The sequence below is a fragment of the Palaemon carinicauda genome, chromosome 9, assembly GCF_036898095.1.
Source record: "Palaemon carinicauda isolate YSFRI2023 chromosome 9, ASM3689809v2, whole genome shotgun sequence".
NCBI lineage: Eukaryota > Metazoa > Arthropoda > Malacostraca > Decapoda > Palaemonidae > Palaemon > Palaemon carinicauda.
Window position 1 is genome coordinate 117,687,654 of NC_090733.1, and position 26,011 is coordinate 117,713,664.

At 42.0% G+C, this 26,011-nt stretch overlaps 1 protein-coding gene across 4 annotated transcripts in view; it reads left to right on the forward strand.

Annotated features, from left to right (window-relative positions):
- Window positions 1-13,439: 13,439 nt before the first annotated feature.
- Window positions 13,440-26,011, forward strand: part of LOC137647089 (roquin-1-like) — a 91,158-nt gene continuing 78,586 nt past the window's right edge. For 3 of the 4 annotated variants that reach the window (XM_068380307.1, XM_068380311.1, XM_068380310.1), the window contains exon 1: window positions 13,440-13,573. The gene's annotated coding sequence lies outside the window, so the exon portion shown is untranslated. Of the gene's footprint in view, window positions 13,578-26,011 lie in introns of all 4 variants that reach the window. The other variant, XM_068380309.1, reaches the window with a different exon arrangement.

A 26,011-nucleotide genomic window follows, 5' to 3' on the forward strand; every position in this document is an offset into this window, starting at 1 on the left:
TATACCTTTGTCATTCTTGATATATCTTATTCTAATTATTCATTACTTCTCTTGTAGTTTATTTATTTCCTTATTTCCTTATCTCAATGGGCTATTTTTCCTTGTTGGAGCCCTTTTGCTTATAGCATCCTGCTTTTCCAACTTAGGTTGTAGCTTACCCAATAATGATAATAATAATAATAATAATAATAATAGTAATACAGTATAGTGTAAATGGGGATACTTTAACGTGGTGAAAAGGTTTGCGTATTGCCATGATCAGCAAAGCTGTCACGATCCAGCTGTTCTAGCCAGAACCACCCTTACTGGGTTGGTTTGCTATGAACCATCAGACAAAAGTCTCACACCATCACCATTCTGCAGTAGCCAGCGTGGTAATGAAAACTGGCCAAACCCTAGACATGAATAAGCAAGGTCTATAGAATATCTATAGACCTTGTGAATAAGGATATGTCTGAAGTTTTTGTCCTGCGGTGGACTAAAAACGGCTCCATTTGTTGTTGTTGTTATTGGTTGAAACAAAATTCGAGTCAGAAAGTTTAAGATTGGGAGAAAGAGAGGAAAATTAACTATTAATGTAATTAAGACAATTGAGTTTGGGAAAGAAGAAGCAAGTAAAAAGGGCATATAAAAAGATAATGGATGAAAATGGACTAAGGTAGATAAGGAGTCAATTAAATTCTTGGGCTGGGGTCATAGGTTCAGCAGGAAGTGATCGGGTTATAGAGGGTTGGAAAAAGAGGATAAAAAGAGTATGTTGTCAGTTGAAGAAATGAGATTTTTATCGATTTTTAACAGTTTTTTTTTTTTTTTTTTTTTTTTTTTTTTTTTTTTTTTTTTTTTTTTTTTTTTGCAATGCAAATACTAAACTGAAGACTTGGTGAGAGTGGCGAGTTGTATGTTCCTTGAGACCGTCGATGTCACTTTTTAATTCAAAGCGTCATATCTCATTTACAAATATATATATATATATATATATATATATATATATATATATATATATATATATATATATATACATATATATGTATATATATATATGTATATATATATGCATATATATATATATATATATATATATATATATATGTATACATATATATGTACATATATGCATATATATATATATATATATATATATATATATATATATATATATATATATATATATATATATATATATATAGTATATACAGTATATACACAGTATATATATATATATATATATATATATATATATATATATATATATATATACAAATATATATATATATAGTATATATATATATATATATATATATATATATATATATATATATATATATATATATTCATTAAAGGTAGCAGCATCAATGCTGTCAACGTTTGTCATGCAGGAATCCTTTAATGAATTTGCATCAGAGAAGCTGTGTACTAATGTAGAAGCAGACATACGCATGCTTATACGCACACATACACATACACACATACATATATATATATATATATATATATATATATATATATATATATATATATATATATATATATATATATATATATATATCAATGGCTCTACGACGAGTTCAATCCATCTCCTATATCTGTATATTTTCCCTTATCCTATAACGATGGCAGTTTATAATTTCTTTACATTTTTTTTTTATCTACGGCCTTAAATGTTTATATAATATATTTAGACAAGTCAAAGATACTGCGTAAGGTTCTTTAAGAGAAAAACTGCGAAGAAGATTAACAGAACCATTAGTGAGATACTATTACCACTTAACAAGCTATGAAACAAATACTATTATTATTATTATTATTATTATTATTATTAATTGCTAAGCTACAACCCTAGTTGGAAAAGCAGAATGCTATAAGCCCAGGGGCTCCAACAGAGAAAATAGCCCAGTGAGGAAAGGAAACAAGGAAAAAATAAATATTTTAAGAATAACATTAAAAAAGACTCCTATATAAACTATAAAAACTTTAAACAAAAACAGAGGTAGAGAAATTAGATAGAATAGTGTGCCCGAGTGTACCCTCAAGGAAGAAAACTCTAACCTAAGATGGTGGAAGACCATGGTACAGAGGCTATGGCACTACCCAAGACTAGAAAACAAAGGATTGATTTTTTAGTGTCCTTCTCCTAGAAGAGCTGCTTACCATAGCTAAAGAGTCTCGTCTATCCTTACCAAGAAGAAAGTAGCCACTGAACAATTACAGTGCAGTAGTTAACCCCTTTGGATGAAGAAGAAATGTTTGGTCATCTCAGTGTTGTCAGGTGTATGAGGACAGAGGAGAATCTGTAAAGAATATGCCAGACTATTGGGTGTATGTGTAGGTAAAGGGAAAGTGAACCGTAACCAGAGAGAACTATCCAATGTAGTACTGTCTGGCCTATCAAAAGACCCCATTACTCTCTAGCGGTAGCATTTCAACGGGTGGCTGATGCCCTGGCCTACCTACTACCTGCTATTCTATAGTTGAGAGTTATGTCACTTAACCAAGAGCACAGTGTTGAGATGTGTTCATCAAAATAAGAACTGTAAGGGACTAGAATAAATAAAAAAATAAGGAGAGCTATAAAGAATCAAAAGGAAGAATAGATAGTAGATAATTGCTATAAAATTTAAATTATTATTATTAGTGTAGGCTATAGGCCTATGTCAAGAAAGATAGACTACTAATTTCGCACGTAAGCATCTATAGCCCAAATCATCCACACGTGTTAAAAAGGTAACAGTAGCCTATTGAGGACGTCCATGTCTCGCGATCTGCTGAACTGGGGTTCGAGACCCACTTAAGCTCGATAGTTTCTTAAAGTGTTTGCAACCTCACCATCCATGTGAGTTAAGAATGGGGCGTTTGGGAAAGCCTATCTATCAACCTTTTGAGTCATCAGCAGCCATTGCCTGGCCCTCCTTGGTCCTAGTCTGGGTGCAGAGGGGCGTTTTGCGCTGATCATACGTAATATGGTCAGTCTCTAGGACATTGTCACTGTCCCTTTCCTCTTCCATTATTGAGTGACCTTTAAACCTTTAAAAGTAAAAAGATGAACGAACCAATAAATATATGCACAACATGTTCAAATTGGTATAATATGAACTAATAGTGCAATGAAATGTAACTTGTATGGTACCGTACAATCCTAGATGTTACATGTATCGTTACTGAGAGGAGGAGAAAGAGGTGGTGACGGTAACAAACTTGGATTTAGGCCTATAGGGGAATTTATCATAAAAAATATATTCCTGAAAGTTACATCTATCGGCCACTGAGAGGAGCAGAATGACGGGGTGGTGTCGGTAACCAACGAAGAATTAGGCCTATATGGGAATTTATCATCGAATTAAGATTATTTTCACCCATGACTCATGTGTAGGCCTAAAAGCCTTAGTGACAACAGAGATCTTGACTGTATGACTGCGTTCAACTGACCGCACCGCCAGGGGTCGTTACCCTTCCGCTGTTCAATGAGTACAGTATGTTTGGGATGAGTCTTCTGGACTTACTTACAACTTCCTTATTAGTCTTCTATCCAAGAATTTACCTAACCAAATATTGCTCAAATCTACCGGAAACATGAAAGTATACGTAATACACCTAAGCGCTTGGTACCAAGTCTTTCACTTTCCTGTGGAGTAATATATATATATATATATATATATATATATATATATATATATATATATATATATATATATATATATATATATATATATATATATATATATATATATATATATATATATATATACAGGCCTACATGGCTGAGGACTATGAAGTGCAAAGTAGGAGAAGATGAATGGAGGAGTATTGAATTAAAAGCTCAAGATAGAGACTACTGGCGAAATCTAACTGAGGCCCTTTGCGTCAATAGGCAAAGGAGGAGATGATTATATATATATATATATATATATATATATATATATATATATATATATATATATATATATATATATATATATATCATAGCATATTTCTTATCACTCATTGTTTACGTTTGAACACATGTCTGTTATCATTATCACTATCAGAGCTGAAAACAGTCCAAAGACACGAACATATAAAATCACATAGATATACAATAAAAGCTTATACATATCCATCTTTATTAAATGATGAAGTGAAAACATTAAATATATTAAGAATCAAATGCATACCATGAAATAGAAGCAAAAAAAAATATCAAGTGTAAGAAAATAAATAATCCATTAAAACAGGAAATTAATGTAATTATTGACAAAGGAAACTTTTATGTGAATTTAAAGTTTTTTTTTTTTTTTAATCTATTGAGAATAGATTTTTAATAATGTAAGTCCTTGTTCATTCTGAGACTTGGCAAGTATACTAAAATCCTTTCTATTTACAATTATTTACAAGTTCATTAAATGTTGTCTCACTGTTGGTTGCAGAGGTCATACCTGGCAACTCTGTGTTGAATGATTTGGAAAGAAAATTTTTTTTTACGCAGTATCCTTTCCATTAGTTAACCCTACTTAGTCTAAGCTGCATTTTGGAACATTTAAAATTGTAAACAATCTACGAACACATGTAATAATTCATCTTTACAAGGAAAGTACAATTTCATTTTAAAGTTTTTTTTAAGGATATACATCCTCAAGTCAGCCTACGGGAAATTGAACTGGAACAATCATAAGTGTTCCAAATGCAGCTTAGTGTAGATAAGATCCATTCCAAAATAAACTTTTCCTCGTTTCGGTGTCTTTATAGCGATAGAAACGTTATGTTTATGAGCCTATCAGCTCTCATCGCCAGGCGTATAAGGTAATACTCCCGATATAATACTATGCCTTGTTTAGCACTGGATCTCAGCTGAATTTTACTCATTGTCACTAACAGCTGGTGGGTTTACTTGAAATCGAGTGAGTAAACGCATTCTCATTGGCTGAGGCCTATCTTTCTCTTGTTTTTCTTGGTTCTGGGCTAGAAAATGTTATTACCACCGGCTCTTTGAGATACAATAGGCCTATATGTAAAAGTTTGTAAGTCCACAGATTGAAATCGGGTGTGTGTGTGTGTGTGTGTGTGTGTGTGTGTGTGTGTGTGTGTGTGTGCATGAAGAATGAACCACCTATAAGAAAAACGAATCAATAATTAGTGGGATATTCACTAAAGGTTATGATGACTTGATTACATCCATAAATATATCATGTTACAAGAAACCGAACACTTGTAAGGCTTGTTGCCCGAGAAGCTCGTACTAATACGATTGCGGTTATTAATATGACAAAAGCAACGCGATCAACAGCATTATTCAGGTTGTTTGAGACAGTCCCAGGGTCAATGAGAATATTGCAAGAGCAAAGCATAATAAAATAATATAAAAACTGGATTATTATTATTATTATTACTTGCTAGGCTACAACTCTAATTGGAAAAGCAAGATGCTATAAGCCCAGGGGCTCCAACAAGGAAAATAGCTCTGTGAGGAACGGAAACAAGGAAAAATAGAATATTTTAAGAAAAGTAACAACATTAAGATAAATCTTTCCTATACAAACTATAGAAACTTTAACAAAACAAGAGGAAGAGAAATAAGATAGAATAGTGTGTCCGAGTGTACCCTCAAGCAAGAGAACTCTAACCCAAAACAGTGGAAGGCCATGGTACAGGGGCTATGGCACTACCCAAGATTAGAGAATAATTGTTTAATTTTGGAGTGTCCTTCTCCTAGAAGAGCTGCTTACCATAGCTAGAGTCTCTTCTACACAGACCAAGTTCTTAGTGGCCACTGAACAATTACAGTGCAGTAGATAACCCCTTGAGAGAAGAATTGTTTGGTAATCTCAGTGTTGTCAGGTGTATGAGGACAGAGGAGAATCTGTAAAGAATAGGCCAGACTATTTGGCGTATGCGTAGGCAAAGGGAAAATGAAACGTAATCAGAGAGAAGAATCAAATGTAGTACTGTCTGGCCAGTCGAGGGGTCTCATAACTCTCTAGCGGTAGTATCTCAACGGGTAGCTGGTGCCCTGGCCAGCCTACTACCTGAGATATTCAACAAGAGAATATTCAATGGAATTATGATAAAGAAAATAAGTATTGCAATAATTCTCTTGTTATTCGATATAAAGACAGGTTATATCAGAAGAAGAAAAAAGTTTTATGACGATACCTGTGTAGGCCTACAGTAGTTTCTACATATTTTCTGTCACGTATAAGAGAAAGAATGTTTGGAAGATTGAAAGACGTGCACGTGTTTAGGGGTATGGCTAACGGTATGTCTGATCATTTTTTGGTGGAAGGAAAATTAGTTGTAGCAAAAGAGTGGGGGAATAGAGTAGGTGGATGTAAAAGGGAGGTAGTGAGGATTGAAGAGCTAATAAAACCGGGGGTAAAAAGTAAATATCAGGAAAGGTTGAAAATGGCATATGATGAGGTGAGAGTAAGAGAAACTGGTAATGTAGAGGAGGAGTGGAAGTTAGTAAAAGAAAATTTTGTTGGGATTGCAAGTGATGTATGTGGCAAGAAGGTTGTTGGAGGCAGCATGAGGAAGGGCAGTGAATGGTGGAATGAAGGAGTGAAGGTGAAAGTGGAAGAGAAAAAGAGGGCTTTTGAAGAATGGCTGCAGAGTAATAGTATAGAGAAGTATGAAAAATATAGAGAGAAAAAGGTGGAAGTAAAGCGCAAGGTACGTGAGGCAAAGAGGGCAGCTGACCTGAGGTGGGGTCAGGGATTGGGTCAGTCATATGAAGAGAATAAGAAGAAGTTTTGGAAAGAAGTGAAGAGAGTAAGGAAGGCTGGCGCAAGAATTGAAGAGACAGTGAAAGATGGAAATGGAAGGTTGTTAAAAGGAGAGGAGGCAAGGAAAAGGTGGGCGGAATATTTTGAAAGTTTGCTGAATGTTGAGGATAATAGGGAGGCAGATATAATTGCTGTTCCAGGTGTTGAGGTGCCAGTGATGGGAGATGAGAATGAGAGAGAGATAACAATAGATGAAGTGAGGAGAGCACTAGATGAAACGAGAGTAGGAAAAGCATCTGGTATGGACGGTGTGAAAGCTGAGATGTTGAAGGAAGGGGGTGTGACTGTACTTGAATGGTTGGTGAGATTGTTTAATATGTGTTTTGTGTTGTCAATGGTACCAGTAGATTGGGTTTGTGCATGTATTGTACCACTATATAAGGGTAAGGGAGATGTGCATGAGTGTTGTAATTCAAGAGGTATTAGTTTGTTGAGTGTAGTTGGAAAAGTGTATGGTAGAGTATTGATTAATAGGATTAAGGATAAAACAGAGAATGCAATCTTGGAAGTACAGGGTGGTTTTAGAAGAGGTAGGGGTTGTATGAATCAGATTTTTACAGTTAGGCAGATATGCGAGAAATATTTAGCAAAAGGTAAGGAGGTGTATGTTGCGTTTATGGATCTGGAGAAAGCATATGATAGAGTTGATAGGGAAGCAATGTGGAATGTGATGAGATTATATGGAGTTGGTGGAAGGTTGTTGCAAGCAGTGAAAAGTTTATACAAAGGTAGTAAAGCATGTGTTAGAATAGGAAATGAAGTGAGTGATTGGTTTCCGGTGAGAGTGGGGCTGAGACAGGGATGTGTGATGTCGCCGTGGTTGTTTAACTTGTATGTTGATGGAGTGGTGAGAGAGGTGAATGCTCGAGTGCTTGGACGAGGATTAAAACTGGTAGGCGAGAATGACCATGAATGGGAGGTAAATCAGTTGTTGTTTGCGGATGATACTGTACTGGTAGCAGACACAGAAGAGAAGCTTGACCGACTAGTGACAGAATTTGGAAGGGTGTGTGAGAGAAGGAAGTTGAGAGTTAATGTGGGTAAGAGTAAGGTTATGAGATGTACGAGAAGGGAAGGTGGTGCAAGGTTGAATGTCATGTTGAATGGAGAGTTACTTGAGGAGGTGGATCAGTTTAAGTACTTGGGGTCTATTGTTGCAGCAAATGGTGGAGTGGAAGCAGATGTACGTCAGAGAGTGAATGAAGGTTGCAAAGTGTTGGGGGCAGTTAAGGGAGTAGTAAAAAATAGAGGGTTGGGCATGAATGTAAAGAGAGTTCTATATGAGAAAGTGATTGTACCAACTGTGATGTATGGATCGGAGTCGTGGGGAATGAAAGTGATGGAGAGACAGAAATTGAATGTGTTTGAGATGAAGTGTCTAAGGAGTATGGCTGGTGTATCTCGAGTAGATAGGGTTAGGAACGAAGTGGTGAGGGAGAGAACGGGTGTAAGAAATGAGTTAGCGGCTAGAGTGGATACGAATGTGTTGAGGTGGTTTGGCCATGTTGAGAGAATGGAAAATGGTTGTCTGCTAAAGAAGGTAATGAATGCAAGAGTTGATGGGAGAAGTACAAGAGGAAGGCCAAGGTTTGGGTGGATGGATGGTGTGAAGAAAGCTCTGGGTGATAGGAGGATAGATGTGAGAGAGGCAAGAGAGCGTGCTAGAAATAGGAATGAATGGCGAGCGATTGTGACGCAGTTCCAGTAGGCCCTGCTGCTTCCTCCGGTGCCTTAGATGACCGCGGAGGTAGCAGCAGTAGGGGAGTCAGCATTATGAAGCTTCATCTGTGGTGGAAATGTGGGAGGTTGGGCTGTGGCACCCTAGCAGTACCAGCTGAACTCGGTTGAGTCCCTGATTAGGCTGAAGGAACATAGAGAGTAGAGGTCCCCTTTTTGTTTTGTTTCTTTGTTGGTGTCGGCTACCCCCCAAAATTGGGGGAAATGCCTTGGTATATGTATGTATGTATAAGAGAAAGAAGTTGATACTTAGAAATTGTACAGAGTGCATAATAGTGGTAACTTTCCTTTCATAATGCAGTCAACGGATATAAAATGGATTATGAAGCTAATTTTAACCTTATCAGTAACAATAAATATTACCTTTTACCTGGAAGTCATACTGCCTACGTGCGCAAGGTATCATAATCTTGATTTCAGTAAATGACGATTATTCTGTAAAAGGAAAACAATAATCATGCAATCATGCATAATTGAGCAAAATATTATAAACTCTTAACCTATAATAAACTTCAATTGTATTTGTCTTTAAGTTTGTCTTTAAGATGATGTTATTAACTTTATTATTACAAGTCAAGCTACAACCCTAGTTGGAAAGCAGTTCAGAACGAAAAAGTAAAAGAAATAAAGAATAAACCACAAAAGAGAACTAACAAGATGATAGCAATAATTACTTACGGGGGACTTCAGAGTTTTTGAAAGTGAAGATAAAAAGGAATAAAGAGATAAAGACAAGGAAAGAGCAATTTCTCGATAAGCCACAAGGCATCCTTGATCTTTTTTTTTTATCTATCTAGTCTTCCCATCACACAGTTTGGAAAAAACATATGGATGGTCAGATTACGAGAAATATTTGATTTAGTCTACCCTTAAGCATGAGAACTCTAACCCAAGACAGTAGAAGGCTATAATGCAGAAGCTGTGGTACTATCCAAGACTAGAAAAATATTGGTCTGATTTGGGAGCAATCTTTGCCCTCAATTCATCCTCTCGGTAAATCTTTTTACTATAAAAGGTACCATGATAGGTGCTGTAGCTACAAGACACTGATTTACCAGTCCAAACCACAAGCGAATATACTATACACTTAGGTGCTCAGGCATATGATTTATCTTTTTTTTTTTTTTTTTACATAGCAGCAACTTTATCCTCGGATGACACATAACTATTCTAACCAAGATTATAGCCAAGAAAATCAATATTTCTTTAACAAAATTTTAACTTATTAGGATTTAATGTTACTCATTTCCGTTCGTAATCTAAAAGTAAATAATAAATGTGTCAAAAAAGCCTCTTCAACATTAGAATCGTGCCGTAGTATGGTATGTCTTCTACAAATTTAAATCCCCTTAATATATCTGCAATGACATTATTAAACCGTTTAGTATAGACATATGGGACAGCGCATTGCCCCATATGGGTTCGACAGTATTGTTATCACCCTCAAGATGTTATAAAAATTGTGAGCTTTCAGTTCCTACCCAATATAACCTGAAGGAATCCCCAGTAGACATCCACTGTCGTCGTATGAGCACGTAGCCTACATTTGATACTTCATTGGATAGGGCAAAAGTATGATGGGTTTCTCTCTTACACGATGCATTCAATTTCTGGGGTATACTGTCCTCCTGGGAATGCCATCCTTCTTACCAACCACCAATACCAATCTACCACCTCTTCTGTAGGTAACGGTTGCAGAATACCTGGTAAATCATCTTCATCAAAGTGTCTTTTAACCTCGTCTTACCGATGTATGGGGACAGCAATGGTTGTGTGACTAGCAGGTAGTATAGCATCGGGCAACAAATGTATATGATGAGGTTTCCATTTACTATTGAGAAAGCTCTCTTGTATGCGTCAAAGGTAATGTCAGAAAAGCGTTCTAACAAGCATTGCTCAAACAATGACACATTATTTTTACTAACTTTAGTGGTATATATTGAATTTTCTGAGGTGATCTACTCTCCACTACTCGTTTGGAACATTCAGTCTGATAAACACTATTAACCACATTGTTAGGGAAATTAGGATTAACCAGCCTTAATACTTCACAAGTACTAAATGATAAGAACAATTTCTGTCTGCCTTCAGCAAAGTATATAGTCTCGTCTGGTGACTGGATTATGTCTTGGCAACTCCTAGTACCTTCATCAATCTCTGCTGTGTGCTGCAATCGCACTTTCGACTCACTTAACTTGGTTACATCAAAGCCCATTTGGGCTGCTATGATCTAGCAAATACACACTTTTATCCTAGTATTTACAATGCATACAATTATCCCTACTTCTACATAACACATAATGCAACTCCAGTGTGAAGCATCCCTTCCTAACTTTTCTACCACCTCATGTATAGTAGGTTACACGGTTTTACACCCATCTCACACATTGTTTGATACTAGCTCTGACAGGTCATATAATTGTAACAGACACCCTTTGCCAGACACACACTTCAATTTGACATTTTCTCTGTTGACACAACCTTTGTAGGAACTGGCAAACTGACCAATTTTCCCACAATTATGACACTCAACATTACCTGATGGGCAATTCTGTCCAGTATCTATTATTACACATGCTGGACCTTAAGGGTACGAGACCACAAAAATAACACCTTTGCTTGGGCGTTATGTTTCTCCTGAAAGCTTCATCTTTCAGTTCTTGTAGCCTACATGGTTTTCACTGCTACCATGTCATTGAGCTGTGGTATCAGCATAGACCAACTAGTCTCCGTATCACTTTTTCCTTTTGTCATAGACTCTGTCGATTTTTCTTTCGTATTTGATCCCGCCACATCTACCTAGGCGTTTGCCTCCTTCTTCATTCATTCTCTTAGGTTACTGTTTCTCACCGTCATTGGGCCTCCATGTCCACAGCCCACCAACTCCATTCCTTCGCCATACAGACGATCACATATTGCACTTGCTTAGCAAGAAACCTTCCCTTCTCTTGATTCATTATACAGAGGCAATGTCCGGCACATACTCGTGGGAAGGACCCTGCTTACATGATGCGTTTAGCATCAGAAAACACAACTTGAATTTTGTCTCTGCAATGGTGCGGAACAGAAACTAAGATAATCTCGGAAATACACCAATATATATATATATATATATATATATATATATATATATATATATATATATATATATATATATATATATATATATATAGACAGAGAGAGGGAAAGAAAGACCGAGACAGAGAAACCAGGTGCCCTCCCATATCGGCTGGTTTTCACTGCATTGAATATAATGAAAAGTAACATGAATATACCATCTTAATGTTACTAATGTATATTCTATAAAAAAAAAGAACAACTGAAAAACACAGGGTCATCTAAACGTATGCTTCAAATGTCCAAACTCGCAGCAAATGTGTTTATGTTGAACAGGCTTGCATAAGTCCTTTTATAGTTTATAAATTGAATATGTTGTATTTTTGTTAATGTTCTTAAAGTATTTTATTTTGATTTTCATTACTTCTTATATCGTTTATTTCCTTTCCTCACTTTGCTGTTTTTCTCTGTTGGAGCCCTTGGGCTTATAGCATCTTGCTTTTCCAACTAGGGTTGTAGCTTAGCTAATAATAATAATAATAATAATAATAATAATAATAATAATAATAATAATAAGCCTTATGGCTTTGAAACAATGAATACACAGGATATCTTACGTTCGATAGTACTGTATTTCATGATACTTGTTATCAATAATTTCATTTTTTTTCTATGAGTTATAGAAAAGAGAAATTGCCATATTTTTCAGTGTCAAAAGAACAAAATTATTTTGATTTGCATCTTTCTCAAAATTTCACGAACTCTCCCTTCACTTCACTTACACAAAATTAAATCGAAATCTATCGATTGTATATTTTTTTTTATTATGCAATATTACCGAAAAGAAAAACAATCTTAAACCCGCTTTCAAAATTTATATGAGATTTCCTTGCATTGTAACCAATTCATCACAAAATGAGAGAAGTTGGTTGGGGATCATGTTGACACACAACCGCCATCCATCTTCATTAGTTCCATTTGGATTTTAAAACAATAAGCGGATCACGAACTAAATTCAGCTAAACTACATTCTCATGATAATGAAACACAAGCCAGTTATTTATCTTTTTAAAAGTGAATTCGTGATTAAAGTATTATCAATTGCAAAATTGCTTGTAACATTTTAATTTTCGTTATTTCTGATGGATTTTGTTTCTTTACACACAAACATATTTGTTGAAAAGCATTTGTTCTATATTTCCTCTTATGAAGTTTGGGTTTAGATTTTTTTAAGCAATGTATCTGCCCCTTTTCGAATTCATTACTATAGTGCTGAGGATTAATTATTAAAATCATCATACAAAAGTCCCATTTTCTAGTAAACAAATGCGAAAATCAGTGCCAGATTAAACACAACGGATTAAGCACACATTGGTATGTCCTCAAAGCACATTATAATGTCAATAAATTGACCATTTCAATTAAAGATTTCTAATGTTTGTTGCTTTCACTAGATCAAAATTTCCTACTTAAAAGTCGCTCAAATGACAAATTCAGACGTTGGAAAACTAACGTATTTGATCGTTTATCTACGCTTAGAAAATAGAGTTTTTGATCAATGTGTTTATATGAGAAATACAACTATTATAGAATCATATAGAATTAAAGCAAAGAATAATAAGCAACATTTACTCTATGCATTTTTACGATAAGACTAATTAAATTCTGAAATAAATAAATACACAGTATTTTATATACAGCTCACAAAACGGATATTGTGTATTAACGTTTTCATTGAATTGATAAGATTATTTAAAGAATGTGTTATTAGATATCTCAAAATATATTAAAGATTTTATTATAATATTATTTATTTGCTAGATATATATTAAAAGGCAAATAATAAGTTCAAATGCGTATCAACCTGGAAATATTGAAATTTCACCAGCCATCTACACGGCTTAAGACAACAGCTGAGGTGACTCTTAAGCAACATATCAAAATTTCACAACAAAAACACCCCACGAAAATATGGCTTTTGTGTTCTGCTGCTGACATGACCTCAACGGGTATCTACAGCTACCTCTGTAAGTACGCATCTGTCCAAATACAGACCCTGAGATGAAGGGGAACACCTGTAGCCGAGCCTGGTAAAAACACCCCTTAACCTGGTCCTCTACGGACTGATGTCTCTCGATATGAATACGGTATCCTTACGGTATCCCAATTTCATGCTTGCTCCACCTCCTATATAATTTTGAGCCTTTTGTGAGCAGTGTTATACTATGGAGATGGGCAGGATGCTCATATTGGTAAGGGTTTCCTGGAAATAAGGAAGCAAATTAGCGGGGCAGGATGCGGTTCGTGAGATTTTCCCTCATCCTCGATGGAGTGGATTGCATCCTACAAGTAGCTTGTGCTAGGTTAGGTTATGTAGTTACTGCTTGGATTATGAGGCAATACGCAAAATCAAACCATTGTTCTGTATTCTTGGGTAGTGCCATAGCCTCTGTACCATGGTCTTCCACTGTCTTCGGTTAGAGTTCTCTTGCTTGAGGGTACACTATTCTATTTTTTTCCCTCTTGTTTTGTTAAAGTTGTTACAGTTTATATAGGAAAGATTTATCTTAATGTTGTTACTGTTCTTAAAATATTTTATTTTTCCGTGTTTCCTTTCCTCACTGGGCTATTTTCCCTGTTGGGGCCCCTGGGCTTATAGCATTCTGCTTTTCCATCTAGGATTGTAGCTTAGCAATTAATAATAATGATGATAATAATATCATTATTTTGTAGCCTGTCTTGTAGGGAACATTGGCTGTTATTTGATATGCTGAATATTGTATATGCAACATAATTTGAGCTTGCGAACGAGGAGCTAGCCTAGCCTTAGTTATTGACTTTGTATATATATAAACCATATATATATATATAGATATATATATATATATATATATATATATATATATATATATATATATATATATATATATATATATATATATATATATATATGCGCTATTTTGAAAACCACTTGATTTAATATATGATACTTTAATTACTAGCGAAACTGAAATTCTCTAGGGGTGTACAGTATGTATGATAGCGGCCACCTGTATGTATGATAATGGCTAACTTAGAATATGGCAGTGTAATGGGGGTCGCAGGGTTAACCAGCCCCCCCCCCCCCCCCCCTGTTAGGTAAGTAGGTAAGGACACGGCTTGTAGGTTAGGTTAGGGGGAAAAGTATAGGATAGTTAATGTCCATTTTTAATCAACGCATGGGGAACTGGCTGCTGATATACAAAGACTCATGTATATATATATATATATATATATATATATATATATATATATATATATATATATATATATATATATATATATATATATATATATATAGGCTATTTTGAAAACCACTTTTTAGGTGATACTTTAATTTCTAGCAAAACTGAAATTCACTATAAGAAATGAATGAGTGCTGGCTAGTTTGTTATTTTTCTCTACATGTTTAATGGGGGTTGGGGCATAATAACATACATATCGGTCGATTAAAATGTGAAGTCTGTCCTCACTCTTAACCCTTTTACCCCCGGGGTATTTGGAAATTTCCAACCCTTAACCCCCAAGGGGTTATTTTTTTCCCAGCACATTTTGCAGTACATTTTTTTCAAATTGCTCTAACAGCCTTAATTTTTGTCATAGAGAGGTCAGGTTGGTCTCATTCTCTTGGAAAATGCCTGAATTTTCTCAAAAAATATGAAAAACAAATTTTTATAGCATTTTTTTGCAAGGACGTACGGGTACGTCCATGGGGGTAAAGGGATGGCTTTTGTGAAACGTACCAGTACGTCCTTTGGGGGTAAAAGGGTTAAGTCCAATGTTTACATCTTAGAGACTGATATCGAGTTACTGCGGTAACTGCGCATACGTTGCTTGCATTTGCTTTGGCCAGCTTTTCTGTTTTTTATGACTTAATCATTATCTGGCTTTTTTAACCAATTAGGAGCTTCCAAATATTTAGGCACAAGTTCCCGGATGTCTTACAACAGTCATATTTTTTCCACCCTTCCCATCAGTTTGAGTTAAACCACCATCCCATAAAGACGTCTCCAGGAGGGAACTTGAGGGAAGTATGATCTATTTCGAAATTTAGTGTAATTTCATCTATGTCGGCAATTAATTAGGATGGAAACGCTCCCCGTTTAGTGTATAGCTATTGTTACCCATGTGAAAAATAACCCTGAAATAATGAGCCACCGGGATTGCAATTGCAGCTCATCATTACCGCTTGCCAGTACAGATGGAGCTTGCAGTTTTTCTTTTTCCGCGAGTGAAGCAAACGCATGGCAGAGCAAAAACCATTAGAAGGATGTGAAGTGAATCATAAATGATTGATACTTTAATTTTCAGCAGCCACTTACATGAACGATATATACATTTCCAATTGGTTATCTAGTGTTAAGCATTTCTAACCATTATTATTACTGCAAATCACTCCTTATTTGGCATTTCCCCAACCAAAAAAAACCCGGTTTCCCACTGGGGTCCCCCATAATTGTCTATATAAGGGGATCCAAAAACTCATGAACGGGTAGTTTGCCCCAATAATCATGGTCAGGAATGCTTAAAACACAAGATAGCGAGTATTGAAAATATATGGTTCATGTATTTAGCTAGAAATTAAAGTATCATATATTTACCACCACTTGTTTTATGTAGAATGCCTATTGTACCCTACTGTACGTCTGCAGATGGTTGGGTCACCAGGCTTGCCTCTCACATGGAAGATGGGAATCCTTCCTAACTGTGTCCGTCGTCACTCATGCCTTTCTATTCTGACAAGTAGGACATATTGCTTGCCGCATGTGCGAGTATTTTGTCAAACAAAAATTAGGGAGCCTAGCTACATGCACACCACCCCAAACCACTTATATGATTAATATATGATACTCTTTATTTCTAGCAAAACTAGTATTTGATACATGAAATGGACGAGTAGTGGCAAGTTTTGCATTTTTGTTTCTGAATGACTAAAAGGGCTGCGGTACAATAGTGTGAGTGTTGATCAACTAAAATATGAACACCATTTCATTGTCTAAGTCTAATATTTTCCTTTTGGAGTATTGGTGGATTACTGTGCATGAGTTATTTGGAATTGCTTTTGAGGGATTTTCTGTTTTTGTATGATACATTGTTCCGTAACCGAAATACAAACCACGCTATTTACATAGGGTTTACTTTCGGCGTAGCTGAAATGACGAGCCATTAGATTTTTAACGAGGGTTAACTACCCCCCGCTAGTTAGCAGGAAGAGCAAGCTACCCTCCCCCCCCCACACACCTGTGAGTTGTCTCACTTCACTTTTGGCTCGGACGAAAGACAGACGTTGCTGTTTTCGTCCTTGTTAATGACAGGCTTTATTTTTTTTTTTGCTTTTTCTAGTTCTGTGTGTTTGGAAGTTGGCCTCGACCGTTGTCATCGTTATGCGCAAGTGCCGTGGACTCGCTGGCCGCCCTTGTGGGACCTTCATGTCAGCGGAGGACACCGATCCTCACACCCTTTGCCCGCAGTGCCGAGGCCGACGGTGTGATAGGGAGAATACATGCAGCGAGTGTAGGGAGTGGTCTGCCTCCCAGTGGGAGAAGTTCGGCCGCCGGCGTAAGAAGTCCAAGAGAGACCGTTCTCCTTCAGGGGCAACCTTGAAGAAGGAAGGCTCTAAGGACTCCTCTTCCGCCGCCCGAACCTCCTCCGAAGCTCCCACTCGATTGGTCTCTCGTGAGAGACTGCCAAGTGGTAGCGCAGGCCCTAGTGGTGTTTCCCGACCTCGGGGTGCGGGAGAGGGCGTTGCCTCCCTTAGCGTGGCAGCTCCCTATTCTCCTCCGGGGGAGGATAATTTGGAATTTGATGAATATGACCAAACTGTGTCTAATAATGATTTGTTCCAGCCTTGGGCTTAAGGGCTCGCCCTCCAAGGAAGCCCTGTTTGACCTGATCCAGTTGGGGGCTGCGGTCAAACAGTCGCCGGTAATACTGGAGGTATTCCCTTCGGATTTTGTCGACACTGTTTTGGCTGAGCCTTCCGACGGGTCTGGTCAAACCCTTGATACTGCTCCTGTTGCGGACGTTGCTGATGGCCCTCCTCCTCCCTCCGAAGATCCTCCGAGGGGGGAGGGGAGTCCCGCGGTCTCTCCTGCGGGCGGGTCTCCCCTTCGGGGGAGCGCGCTGACAGAGACTCCTCTTCGGAGGACTGATGACCCGGACGCCCTTCCTCGTGGTCGTATTCGACGTAAGGCCCGTCGGCCTCTTCGCAGCAGAGGACTTCCTTCTCCCTATAAGGGAGTTAGGAGGCGCCTCTTTGGGTCGTCCTCTCCTGATCCTCCCCCGTCAGGAGCAGCCCGTCACAGCAGCGCCCCTTGATCTCTCCGCGGATCGTTCGCGATCCCCTACGCCTGCCAGACCTTCCGACCTGCCTTCACCGTTCCTGGCTGCAGATGCGATTTGGGCGCCTTCTCACCCTGTTATCCAACAGGCACCAATCCCTTCGGGGAAAAGGGACTCTACTCACGGTGTGGGTAAGTCCCTTGCGCGTCAGGGTTCCCCTGCGCGCCCACATGCGCGTTCGCGTGCAGTAGCGCTCAAGCGCTCCCCTTAGTTACAGTCTTCGGACTTAACTCGTTAGCGCTCTCCTGCTCGGCAGCGATCACCTGCTCGCCAGCGCGCTCCTGCGCGGCAGCGATCACCTGCTCGCCAGCGCTCTCCTTCTTGCAGGTCTCCTACGAAGCAGCGCCCTCATGTTCCTGATGTGCGCAAGGCGCACCCACGTTCTCCTGAGCGCCATCGTTCTCCTGTGCGCAGCCGCGCTACTGCTCAACCTGTTCCTGATGTGCGCCCAGCGCGCCATCGATCATCACCGCGTCCACGATCACCTGATCTGGACTTAGGCAAGGGTACCATCCCGTCGCCTCGCCCACGCGCCCCTGCACGCCCTTCTGCTTCGGCGCAACAGCGAGCTAAAGCTCCTGTTCGCGAGCTAAAGCTCCTGTTCGCGAGCGTTCGCCTGCGCGTTCGTCTCCGTCCACCTCTTCAGATGTGCGCAGTAATCTTACTGCGCGCCAACGTTCTCTTGCGTGTTCACGCGATCACTCGCCTGTGCGCAAGCGCTCTCCTGAGCGCCATCGCCCTCTTAAGTCTTTTTCGCCCCAGGTCTCCGACTCGCCCACGCGATAAATCGCTTGTGCGTGGTACACGCCATCGTTCTCCGGAACGCACGCGGCATCGCTCGCCATCGTGCCAGCGCTCTCCGCCTGGCAAACTTTCGCCAAGGCGCTCGCGACTTTTTTCGCCTGATCATCGCCGTTCTCCTACGCGCCGCCGTCGATCGCCTAGTGTTCAGCGCACACCTTCACCTGCGTGGTCTCGTGCTCCTTCACGTGCGCGCCAACGCGACCACTCGCCAACGCGCCATCGTGTCCTTTCGCCCACGCGCCACCTCGCCCGCCCGCCCACGTGCCCCCTCGCCCGCGAGCGAACGCACCCACGTGCATTCTTCCACACGCGGCAATGCGCCCGCGCTTCGGAAATCGCCCGCGCGTGATTCCTCGAATGCCTTTTCGTGTGAGAACCGCCGCGATTCCCATTCGCGCAGGGAACATCAGCGCGGCCAACCGACAGGGACACGGACTTCCAGATCAGCCTTTGGATTGCCTCCGCGCAAGCGTAGGATTACCTACCAGGACCAGGACCAGGAAGGATCTAAGGAGAGGTCCATGCAACACTCTTTTTCCTCTTATTTTCAGGCAGGCCCCGTGGTGTCCACTCCGAAGGATCAGGAGATCTCCTTCCCTCCAGCGGGGATAACTGACACTGCGTCAGTTACCCGTCAGCCTTGGTTCCGTCACATTATAAACGCAGTGGTTCAGGCTGTGAAGCCTGCCCTCGTTGATATGGGACTTAAACCAACGGCAGGCTCATCCCCGCTGAAGAGAAGGAGAGGAGTGGACTTCGTGGTGACTTCTCCTCGGGAGAAGTTGGCTTCCAAGAGGTCGGTTAGGAGGACTCCTACGCCTTCTCCTACGCTTGCTGTTTCTCCTTCTCCTGTGGACGTGGTATCTCCTTCCTCAGGAGAGTCCAGCGAGGCAGGGTTGTCGCCCACGGCACCAATGGGAGGAACCCCTCCTCTTCGGAGAGAAGCTGCTCGCGAGGAAGCCCCCTTCCGGACCTCTTTGCTGGAGTCCTGTATTCCTCTTAGGAGGGAGCCCAAGGACTCCAAGACGATTCCTAAATCGTCATCCAGGATACGTCCAGAGCCAACTAGACCCCGGGAGGACGTCCACGTATCTCCCCAAGATGAGCCTTTGGGGACCGGAGACTTAGCTGCCAGTCCGCAAGGAGGAGACCAGTTCGAGTCTGAACACGCTTTCTGGCAGGTCCTAGGCTCGATGAGGCAACTCAACAAGTTTAAGGACTTGGAGACTGCCCCTCGTGAGGGCAAGGACACGGTGCTAGACCAAGTCCACGGCACCCAGATACCCCCTAAGTCCAGCGCAAGTTTGCCTTGGTCCAAAGGGGTGAAAGGGGCCAGGGACACAGGGTCGAAGCCCAGCTCTCCGAGCTCGCCTCCTCCGGTCGTTCTTCTGCAGGGTTCAAACTCCTCCCTCCTCCTCGAGTACATCAGAGGAGGTACTTTGAGATCATGGGGGAGTCCAGTATGGCCCTTCCGCTCCACCATTCCGTGGAAGAGCTGACCAGGGGAACTCCTCTCGAGAAGCTCTCCGCCCGGCAGGTGACGTTCTTGGCGTCGGAGATCCTGAACCTCGAGAAGGTCACGAAGAGTGCCATGCAGGCAACTTCGTGGCTGGATGTTTGGCTGGGATCTCTGGGCATCCTATTGCGCTCTGAGGATCTGTCCAAGGAGAGCAATAGGAAGGCTTTGGAGACCTTCCTCCTCTCGGGCACGCGTTCGATCGAGTTCCTCGCTCACCAGGTTGCTAACCTGTGGGCTAACTCGATCCTCAAGCGTCGCGACGCAGTGGCCGAGAGGTTCCATCCGAAGGTCCCCGCCGTGGACGTCTGCAGGCTCAGGCAATCCTCCATTACTGGGAGGGATCTGCTCGAGCCCAAGGACATAGAACGAACAGCCGAGAGGTGGAGGAGATCGAATCAAGATTCTCTCCTCCAGAGGGCCCTGACATCTCGGCCCTACAAGCCTCCGGCACCTCAACAGCAACAGCAGCCTCGCAAGACACCGAAGCAGGCTCCGGCAGCTAAGACAGGGGTGTCTAAGCCGCAGCCCTTTCAGACCAAGGACAGAAGGCGCGGCAAGTCCTCTAGGGGAGGTAAGAATCCTAGAGGTAGTGACCGAGGCCGCAAGCGCTAGGATTGGCAATCCCCCCGCGTGTCCACCTGTGGGGGGATGCCTGAAAAGTTGCGTGCACAGGTGGCAGCAACTTGGGGCCGATTCTTGGACGGTCTCTGTGATCGGCCAAGGATATCGCGTCCCATTCACGACATCTCCACCTCCCCTGACAGCGAATCCAGTGCCGCTGAACTCCTATGCCATGGGATCGGCAAAGGGGTTAGCCCTTCGGGCAGAAGTCGAGACCATGCTCAAGAAGGATGCTCTCCAGGAGGTCGACGACGGCTCCCCAGGCTTCTTCAGTCGACTCTTTCTTGTAAAGAAGGTGTCTGGAGGCTGGAGACCGGTCATCGACCTCTCAGCCCTGAACAAGTTTGTCAAGCAAACTTCGTTCAGCATGGAGACAGCAGACACGGTCAGACTTGCAGCGAGACCGCAAGACTTCATGTGCACACTGGATCTGAAGGACGCGAACTTCCATATCCCAATCCATCTGTCTTCCAGGAAGTACTTGATATTCAGCCTAGACAGCAAGATCTACCAGTTCAAGGTGCTGTGTTTCGGTCTCTCCACAGCTCCTCAGGTGTTCACCAGAGTGTTCGCTCTGATTTCGTCTTGGGTGCACAGGAACGGCATACGTCTCCTCCGTTATCTGGACGACTGGCTGGTCCTGGCAGACTCGGAGTCGACCCTTCTTCGACACCGAGACAGGCTTCTGGAGGTTTGCCGAGACCTGGGGGTCGTGGTAAACCTCGAGAAGTCCTCTCTGCTTCCGACGAAACGACTGGTATATTTAGGCATGATATTAGACACCGATCTCCACAAAGCCTTTCCATCAGACGACAGGATAGCAAGGCTGAGGAGGGTCGCAGAACCTTTTCTCAGGCGGGAAGAGCTTCCGGCCCATTCGTGGTTGCGTCTTCTAGGTCACCTTTCCTCCCTGGCACGTCTAGTTTCGAACGGCCGCCTCAGGATAAGATCCCTGCAATGGCAGATGAAGTCCCGGTGGAATCAAGGCTCCGATTCTGCGGACTTTCTGGTTCCTATAGGATCCACGGAACTGACGGACCTTCGGTGGTGGCTGAACGACATGAACCTTCGGAAGGGAGTGGATCTTCTCGTCCTCCCCCCGGAATTGACTCTATTTTCGGACTCGTCAAAAGAAGGGTGGGGGGCCCACATTCTGAACCAAAGGATCTCAGGCCTCTGGTCAGAATCAGAAAAGTACCTCCACATCAACCTGCTAGAAATGAAGGCCGTTTTCCTGGATCTTCAACAGTTCCAACGGACCCTGGCGGGCCACTCCGTAGTGGTGATGAGCGACAACACTACGGTAGTGGCTTACATCAACAAGCAGGGAGGTACCTTTTCTCGACAGTTATCCCATCTTGCAGTAGAGATTCTGAGGTGGTCCGAAGCCCACTCAGTCACACTTTCGGCTCGCTTCATTCCAGGCAAGAGGAATGTGCTCGCCGACAGTCTGAGCAGAGCGACGCAGATAGTGAGTACCGAGTGGTCTTTGGATCCTCAGATAGCCAACAAAGTCCTGACTTTGTGGGGTTCCCCGACAGTAGATCTGTTCGCGACAGCCTTGAATTTCAAGCTGCCCCTGTACTGCTCTCCAGTCCCGGACCCCAAGGCTCTCTGGCAAGATGCTTTTCAGTAGAGGTGGGACAACATCGACGTTTACGCCTTCCCACCATTCTGTCTGATGAGAAGGGTGCTCAACAAGACCAGACTATCGGTCAATCTCTCCATGACTCTTGTAGTCCGCTGTGGCATCACGCGGAATGGTTCCCAGACCTTCTGCAGCTCCTGACGGAGCTTCCGAGAGAACTCCCCCTACGACACGAGCTACTCAGACGACCACACTGCAACATCTTCCACAAGGCCGTAGCGTCGCTTCGGCTTCACGCCTGGAGACTATCCAGCGTCTCCTTACGGAGAGAGGATTTTCGCAACAGGTTGCGGACAGGATGTCTCGCCACCTACGCAAGTCCTCTATCGGAGTCTACCAGGCAAAGTGGAGAGTCTTCTGTGGTTGGTGTCGTGGGAGGGGTATCTCTCCACTCGATGCCACTATTCCAGCAATAGCGGAGTTTTTTGTGTATTTACGAGAGGAAATGCGCCTTTCAGTTCCAGCGGTGAAAGGCTATCGCTCAGCCTTTAGCCTGGCGTTTAGGCTGAAAGGAGTGGACATTTCCACTTCGTTAGAACTTTCTCCACTCATAAGCAGCTATGAGCTTACCTGCCCTCAGTCAGAAGTAAGACCTCCTCTTTGGAACGTGGTTCAGGTCCTCAGGGCTCTGAAGAGAGCCCCGTTTGAACCATTACGCCAGGCGTCTGATCGCCACCTGTCTTGGAAGACGGCTTTCCTGCTCGCTTTGGCCTCGGCCAAGCGGGTCAGTGAACTTCATGGTCTTTCTTACGACGTCGCCCATTCAAGGGGATGGGGGGAGGTAACTTTCAGGTTCGTCCCTGAGTTTGTTGCCAAGACTCAGAACCCTAGGTTTGACTCCTTCGGGGTAACGAGTCTTCGTTCTGTAACAAGTGACCCAGACTATCTGTTACTTTGCCCAGTGAGGAGTCTGAGGCATTACTTGAAAAGAACAGCTGCAGTCCGTCCTCAGGTGCAAGCGTTATTCGTAAGCACAGGAAGGACGAAGAGGAGGGTCACCAAGAACACCATCTCGGCCTGGATCCAGAAGGTTATTCAACACACCTTGGATCCTGACCCTCCTCCGTCACGCCGCCCTAGAGCGCACGAAATTTCTCTGTGACGCAGGTTTTGCAAGCTGGGGTGTGGAAGCGCCAGACGACCTTCACAGCCCACTACCTGCAGGACGTGACCCACAGGAGCTTCGATACATTCCCTATTGGCCCTGTGGTGGCTGCACAGCAGCTGGTCTAACCTCAGGCTCCTTAATGGACAGGTAGCAGAAGGTTGGGGGCATTGTTACCCGGTTTTAGTCTGCGTGATTGAAAGAGTATGTCTGGCCCTTACTTTTTTCTTCATTCTCCCCTCCCTTGGGGAAAGCAGCATCCTGGTCTCTGCATAGCTGACCTCAACCTCTGCAGGTAAACCATGCTCCCTTGTGCTCCTAGTATTAACTGTAATACTGTTTGCATCCCGCATACCCTGACGAGGTGGTATTGGGAACGTCCTAGCCTAGATTTCTATCTAAAGAACTCCAGGTCAACTTCCTAGGACGAGTCACAACTTCCTCCACACACAACTTACGTAGGCCGCACATTCGTAGCAAGCAACGGAAAGTGCGAGGTGCAGGGACCCCCTTTCTCGAGTACTGCTCACTCGGTTTTCGGGTCCCCGGGTAAAGCCAAAAGCCAGTAAGGCTGGGGACTTTCCGCCCTTCCTAAAGGGGTAAGTCACCTTATGTAAATAGCGTGGTTTGTATTTTGGTTACGGAACAAATGACAAATTCGGAGATAATTTGTATTTTTCCTAACCATACAAACCTTAGCTATTTACACATATTTGCCCGCCAGCCCTGTCCCCCAAGTCAAGTCCTACCTCTAAGTGAAGTGAGACAACTCACAGGTGTGTGGGGGGGGGGGGAGGGGTAGCAAGATACCCCTCCCCTACCCCCTGCTAACTAGCGGGGGGTAGTTAACCCTCGTTAAAAATCTAATGGCTCGTCATTTCAGCTACGCCGAAAGTAAACCCTATGTAAATAGCTAAGGTTTGTATGGTTAGGAAAAATACAAATTATTTCCGAATTTGTCATGTAATTGTTACCGGGCATTTTGAACCAGTCAAGATCTTTCAAGTATTTATGCATAAATTCCGAATGTTTTGCAACAGCTCTTTTTTTTTTTTAGTCCACTTCAATTTAAGCATGTCTTCTGTTACGAGAAGACGTCTCCCAGAGGGAGTTCAATCTGTTTTGAAATTTAGGGGAATTTCATCTATTTTAGTAATTGATTATATTTAAAATACTCTCAGTATATAGCTATTGTTGCTCATCTGGAAATGAAAAATAAGAGTAATAATGACCCAGAACATCCCTATACCACTTACGAGAACAGAGAAGCAATGAAATATTTATTTGCGAGTGATATGAGCCACAGCGGAACAAACACCACTTGAAGGCCTAATATAGATTATAGGCAATTATGGTGCTTTAATTTCACGCCACTTACTTGAACCATATATTTTCCCAACGGGTTATCTCGTGTTTATTATTAATTTCTGACCATTAATATCATAGCGAAACAGTTTATTTTTAACGACCATTGATTTCTTAGCTCCCAAATTATCTTTGTTCCGTAACTGGAATACAAACCTATGCCATTTATTAGGGGTTATTACTTTCGGTGAAGCTGAAAGGACGATCCATTAAAATTTTAGTGAGGGTTAACTACCCATTCCGCTAGTTAGCGAGGGTAGGGGGGTAGCTTGCTACTGCTCCTGCTCATACACCTATGATTTAGTTCACTTTGCTTTTGGCTCGGATGGTGAACGGTCGTTGCCGTTCTTCATCCTCACCAAGTTATTTTGGACTGCCATTAATTGGTTTTTGTTTGTGCTTTCTCTTTATTAGTGTGTGTGTGTGTGTTGACTTCTGCCGACCATGCGAACCTGGCCTGGACTTGAGTGCCAGCCTTGTGGTACCTTCATGTCGGCCGTGGACACCGATCGTCACACCCTTTTCTCCGCTTGCAGAGGTCAACGGTATGATAGGGATAACAAGTGAAGTGAGTGTCGGCAGTGGTCTACCTTGCAGTGGGAAAGGTTTGGGCGCCGGCAGAAAAAGAAGTCAAAGCAGGATATTTCTCCTTCGAAGATTTCTTTGAAAGGGAAAATACCCAAGGCTTCTTTTTCAATATTAAACTTACCCGATAATCATGTAGCTGTCAACTCCGTTGCCCGACAGAATTCTACGGGAGGGATACGCCAGCTATCACTATACTAGAAGGGGGTGTACTCACCAGCGCCACCTGTGGCCAGGTACTGCAGTACTTCTTGTTGACACCACCTCACTTTTTCCTCTGTCGTGCTTCCGGCAAGACGTTCTGGGATACGCTTATGATTTTGGAGTATTGTTCACGGTTTTTGGTGAAGTATTTCTCTAAGATTTCAGCTTTCGCTATACTGGAAACTTTTCTAATTAGCTTAGATAGCTTTTATTTGGTTTTGATTAATGGTTAA